The 6,120-nt window shown below is 29.8% G+C and overlaps 1 protein-coding gene across 3 annotated transcripts in view; it reads left to right on the top strand.

Moving 5' to 3' along the window:
* Window positions 1-3,951: 3,951 nt before the first annotated feature.
* Window positions 3,952-6,120, top strand: part of sano (CABIT domain-containing protein serrano) — a 113,462-nt gene continuing 111,293 nt past the window's right edge. For 2 of the 3 annotated variants that reach the window (XM_089709316.1, XM_089709314.1), the window contains exon 1: window positions 3,952-4,141. The gene's annotated coding sequence lies outside the window, so the exon portion shown is untranslated. The remainder of the gene's footprint in view (window positions 4,142-6,120) is intronic. The other variant, XM_089709315.1, reaches the window with a different exon arrangement.

Below are 6,120 nucleotides of genomic sequence, written 5' to 3'. Positions count from 1 at the left end.
ATGTGTATGGATTTTTTAATAGCAACAATATTCCGTTTATATTTGCTGTATTTTATAATTTTAACCGGCTTTAAAAACGGTCATTATTATATGATCTTCTAGATATATTTTTCAAGTGAAACTTCTGAGAGTAAAATTTCAAGGTCGCGTCATGGCAATACCGTCACGTCATGGATGAGGTCTTTGAATCTTGCCAAAGAAGTTTCACTTCTGACACGTGTGCTTGTCACACATGCTCTTTTTTTTCTTTATGTAGATTAATCGATTTATCTGCACGGTACAAATAAATTATCAAATTTCTCTTATTTTCGAAAGAGACATCAGAGGTGGACCGTCCCATATATAGGTAGGTACGTTGTCATTTGAACCTTGTCTCTCACCAAAAGAACTCCTAAATTAGGAGTACTAATTTATGTCGTCTTTGCATAATATAAAGGAGCAAGTTTTGTGGCCAAAACATTCCTGTGAAAATAAATTAAAATTTTAGAGTAGAGATGAAAAAGTATTGTTAGCAAATTTAACCACTAGAAAAAGTAAAAAAAATCAGAATAGATGGTAATTATTTCTCAACTTAATGCAGTTGGCTTATTTGAATCACTCGATTAAAATAATAGTTAAAATCGGACCAGTAGTTCCTGAGATTAGCGCGTTCAAACAAACAATCTTTTCAGCTTTATAATTTAGTATGGATTATCCATGCTACATATAAAATAATAAATATAAATTTATTAGATTCCAAGCGAATTTCACAACAGACATATTTTGAAGCGCAAGCGAGAACCAAAGGAAATTTTATAAACAGTATAAAATTTAAGGCTTTTTTACGTTTTTCCTTTCTCAGAAAGGTCGGTGTTTGGTCCCGGAGATTTTAAGATGCGAGTTTATAATTACTGTGTAGGTATGTTTTTTTATTTATTTTGTGTTTCCTGTTTTACTGTTTTGGGTGGTAAAATCGTTTTTGTGTAAGTTACGAATTATGTTTAGTTTTTATGGGTTAAAAATTATAAGTATGTATTACATAGAAATAAACTTTTCGCGAAAATATAATGAGAAAAGAATTTATTTTGAGTGAAGCTAGGCTATATCTATGTGCTTTAACTTAAATAAAAGTGTAAAATTGTATGTTTGTTTGCAACGTTTTAAATCAGAAACTATTTGGCCGATTTTAAACTTTTTTGGCGTTACAGAGCGTCCTCAGTCCTGTCGCGTCATAATTATTATTAATTTATTTATTTTAGTTATATCGGGATAATCCTAGTTGAAACTCGTTTCCATATTTTTAAGGTTTAATTATTATTTTTTTGTACACAAAGTATTTATCATTCTATATCATCATTCAATCTATTCAAATACATATACAAAACTAACGTAAGGAAACTAGATAATTCTGCATTGATTATTAATGAAATAATAAATTACTGTACTAATTGGATTCTAAAGACGTTTTAAAAATATTAATATTCTAAATCATACCGGTTGTCCGTGTGTTTAAAATTCAATATATCACTCGATGTCGTCGTATGGGTGGTCGAAAATTTGTTTTTTATTACTATGTTGATAAGTTGATAACTGTTAATTTTATTTCTGGAGACTTTATATTAAGTATTTAGTAAGATAATAAATATAAAATTAGCATGTTTTTTGATATTTATAATCTATAGTCAACTAGCATCCGACCGCGGCTTCTACCGCGTTTTCATAGAAAAAACCCGAATAGTTCCCGTTCCCGTGGTTCCGGGATAAAACCTATCCTATGTGTTAATCCAAGTTACCGTCTATATGTGTGCTAAATTTCATTGTAATCGGTAGATATTTGTTTATTTAAAATGATTTGCTTTATCAAATAAAAATACATACATACATATCTAATATAATATAACAGATAAAAAAATAAGATTAATAATACGAATATAACGATAATTTAACTAACGAGAAGTGAAAGATATTATGGCAATGATAAGAGGCTATCAAAATTGAGTAACGAATCACACATTAAACTGATTATGAAAGTTAACTAATGTATTAAACTTTAGTTTATTTTTATGTTTGAACCAAATTAATCAATAAAAATAGAGTTAAAACATTAACAGAAATGTAAAGCAAACAGGCTTCATTTGTGACTACTGACTAGCTGTGCCCCGCGGTTTTACCCGCATTGTTCCGCTTCTGTTAGTCGTAGCGTGATGATATATAGCCTATAGCCTTCCTCGATAAATAAGCTATCTAACACCAAACTAATTTTACAAATCGAACCTGTAGTTCCATAAGCGCGTTCAAACACGTTCAAACAAACAAACTCTTCTGTTTTATAATATTGGTATAAATGTTGTACCTAACTTATAACATTAAAAGTTAATACACGGTATTTTAATCTAAACGGAATCTAGATACCTTATAGGTATCTTATTAAAATAAAAAAACAAATAATTAAAATTATTTCCAAGAAATTTGTCATTGGATATTCCCTTCATTTACCTCCACTTGTGAAATAAAATCTATATACCTATAGGTAGCTTTTAAGTTGAGTCAAAAAGCAACACAAGCTCTTCTAAGAATAAGTAAATTTTAATAAGGAACAATTTGCAATTACAGTCAATGTTCTTAGTCGGACACTAATATATTTCTTAACTATTAAATATATTTAAGTATTTGATTATAGTAATAGGTCTCTTAGAATGTAGAGTAGAGTAGTAGTAGAGTGTAGAAATTTATTTATTTATTTAATAAATAAATAAATAAATTTTCAAGTATTTTATTACAGTAAATCGTCTCTTAAAATGGTAGAGTAGAGTAGTAGTAGAGTGTAGAGTCTAGTAGAGTAAATGTAGAGTACTATATTGGCACAAAAATTCCAATTTACCCGATCGGAATGAATTAGTATTCAAATCAATATAATATTCTTATCACGTAATCTTAGATCAGTAACACACGCTTATTCTAGTTTCTAGAAAGTTCTAAGACTTTAAATATGTGATTCATAATAGAAGAATTTGAAACTCTATTTTATTTTTTAGAACACAATCCTGACTATAAGTTTTAGCATGTTTAATTGAGTTAATCTGATTTGTTACTATTATATGTCAAAAAATGCAAGCTAAAGCTTAAAAATTAAGCTTTTTTAACTGTATCTAGCACTAAAAATATATACATTTCAAATGTATCCCTCTTCAACTTGAAATAAATAATTATACGAATTAGATAGAGATAATATAACAGACAGAAAAATAAAGGACTATCGTGACTATGGCCGCTTGGCTTGGTTGGTAGTCCAGCCTTCCAACCCAGCCTTCCAAGCCACTGGTCGTGGGTTAGATTCCCACCCGGGGCAAATATTTGTGTGATGAACATATGTGTTTGCTCTGTGTCTGCGTGTTAATAATATATTAGTATTTATTTAAAGTTATATATTATGTATGTTTATCAGCCATCTGGTTTCCATAACACACGCGAAAGCTTAGTATGGGATCAGATTGTGCCGTGTGTGAAAATTGTCCCGAAATATTTATTTATTTATTTATATTTATTTACCATTGTAGATTGTAGAGTCATTACTCTACATAACCAAACATGACCCTCTGTTTATTATTTAGGATAGAGCCTATACAGGAGTAAGTCGTGTTCATTTATTAATTGTATTCGTGAAGTCATTAAATGATTTCGAAGAAAGGTAAACTTATCTATCTGTTTTTCATAATATGATAATGTCTATTTAGTTAGGACTCCGAAGGGTTCGTTTGAGAGACAATCAGGGCACAATCAAGACAACTTAAATGTACATAAAAATTTATGTAAAAGTAAACAAAAACCAAACGATGCTCTCTAATTGTTATCAATATTGTAATTCGAAAACGCGAAACCGTGAGTGAGTGAGAGGGAAAAAGTAGAACCACTTTTGCCTAAACCAGACCGGTATCGCCGACAGTCGCATTTGTAAGCGAAGGTCAGAAAATACGAAGCTAGGAGTAGAACCGAGTCGACCGCCGACTCGAACGCACGTCACGCCACGCGAATTTAAAAATAACGGGTGTTAAAAACCGCTGTGAAATCAGGCAAAAGTTAACTGTGTTTATCGTGATATAAGTTCTAAATTAACCAAAGTGCTTGTGATTATGTGTGCTAACCGGAACTTTTAGGTTATTAGGTATGTTTTTGTGTCAATTTTATATCTGCGAATGTCTTCAAAATCACCTGGATGAAGTTAGGTGCAATATACGTAGGGATACGTTTTAAAATAGACGAGTTTTGCAGTTTTTATTGTAGGTATCTGGTACGGCAAGTTTGCTTGAAGTGAACCTAAAAGTTGTTTTTTTTCACCTTGGCTGTTTATAACTTAATGCAAGGCTTATATTTCACTCGAGTTTTAGTTATTGTTTCTTTATTATGTGTAATTAATTCACACAGTTATATCTAATGAGATAAAGTAGACAAAATATAACGTTTTATGTTTAAACGGATGAAATGTAGAGTCAAAAATATAGTTTTTTTTTAAAGAGGATCAGGTTTTCTAGGCCAAAACTAGAAGCTTTAAAAAATTACATTATTAAGTATACACAACTAATTAACATTTATAATTTTTGTATGTTTTTTTAATGCGTCACATGAGGAAGAATTGTTTTGTTAAAAATGTATTATGTTAATATCTCTATGATCTGAAAATAATTAACTATACCGACATTAATTTGCTACTTGTAGTAGTAAAGAGTTATTTTTACTAAAATATATACCTATGAACAGTTAGGTAGGTATGTGATCTTACCTACTTACAAATTAAGACAACATATTCAAAAGAAATTTTAGTAAAAAGATGTTACTTTCACTTGTATGTTTTCTCTACACAACCTAAAAACTTTGGTCAGATATCTACTTTACTTGAAATGTTCTTATCCTTGTAAATATGTTTGTTCTGTTACAAGAAAATTGATGAAGCAATTTTGATGAAACTTTTAACACTGCGCAACGATATTTTAGATATTATGAGCTTCTAGGATAAGATATAAGTATTTAACTTATCTATTTAATGCTGTAATGAGTAATCAAATAAATCAGTTTAAAAAATTAAAGATTGCTCTCTCAATAAATATAGGTAGGTAGAGCTACAATACTGAAGTTAAATTAATTATAACAAATATCCATATTAAATTAATAAAGTCAAGTTTTTTGCAAACATTCAAGTACCTAAAAAAGTAAAAACACATATTTTTGGAGGCATCATAAAAAAAACTTTTTTCAAAGTTCCGCACTAAACCAATTTAAATTTTACTATTAGAGTAATCAGGAAGATAAATTAGAATAAAGATAAGTAAACAAATTAAAAATATAACGTAGTATTATTATGCATATTCATTATTTCCAATTAAGGTATGTAAATGCAAAAACAGCAGATGAATCTTTATGGAAAAGAATGTATGAACGCAGATGATTCAGTTCTATAATTTATTAATTTATTCACGAGATTCCTCGTATCAAAATCATAGTTTAATCTCATATAATACAAGCTTGTACCGTGAACACGCTCGCGCTCGCATAATTAAGAAAATAATTTGGAAAATCCAAAAGTGCACGCCTCATAATTTTTTTTTAATAAATATTTATTAATTATTATTTTTGTTTATTTAATAACAATTAAACCACATCGAATCAGACCCTGAAAAATGAAAGGGTTCTATTCCTGAGCATACTCAAGCGTAAGAGAAAAAAAAGACTCGATTAGTAAAGTATTTCGGTCGCTATCGTGTTAACAAGAAAAAGGATCCGCACATACAGACACACGGACGTCCAAGACAGAACTTTTTTAAACTGTTTTTTAACTAGTTTAAATAACAAAAATGACATCAAAAATATCATGAACGTTAAAAATAGTGTTTTTTCTTAATATGTGTGTGTATGTATTATCTTACAAGTGCAATGTATGATACATAAAGACATTTTAAGTTTGAAAAATCAGATGTTTTGCGCGAAGTGACAGTAGTACCCACCTCAACGCTTCGCTTATGAGGCGTGCAATAATGTATGTGCGGACTGCGGAGCATACGTGACAGAAGTGAAACTTCTTTGGCAAGATTCAATCATACCAAAGACCGTTGCCTTATTCCATGACTTGACGGTATTAACATGACGCGA

The sequence above is a fragment of the Colias philodice genome, chromosome 22, assembly GCF_061535455.1.
Source record: "Colias philodice isolate Cphi_HAF_F1 chromosome 22, ilColPhil1 Martin Lab GWU primary, whole genome shotgun sequence".
In the NCBI taxonomy this organism is placed as follows: Eukaryota; Metazoa; Arthropoda; class Insecta; order Lepidoptera; family Pieridae; genus Colias; species Colias philodice.
This window is presented reverse-complemented; position numbering and strand designations above follow the sequence as displayed.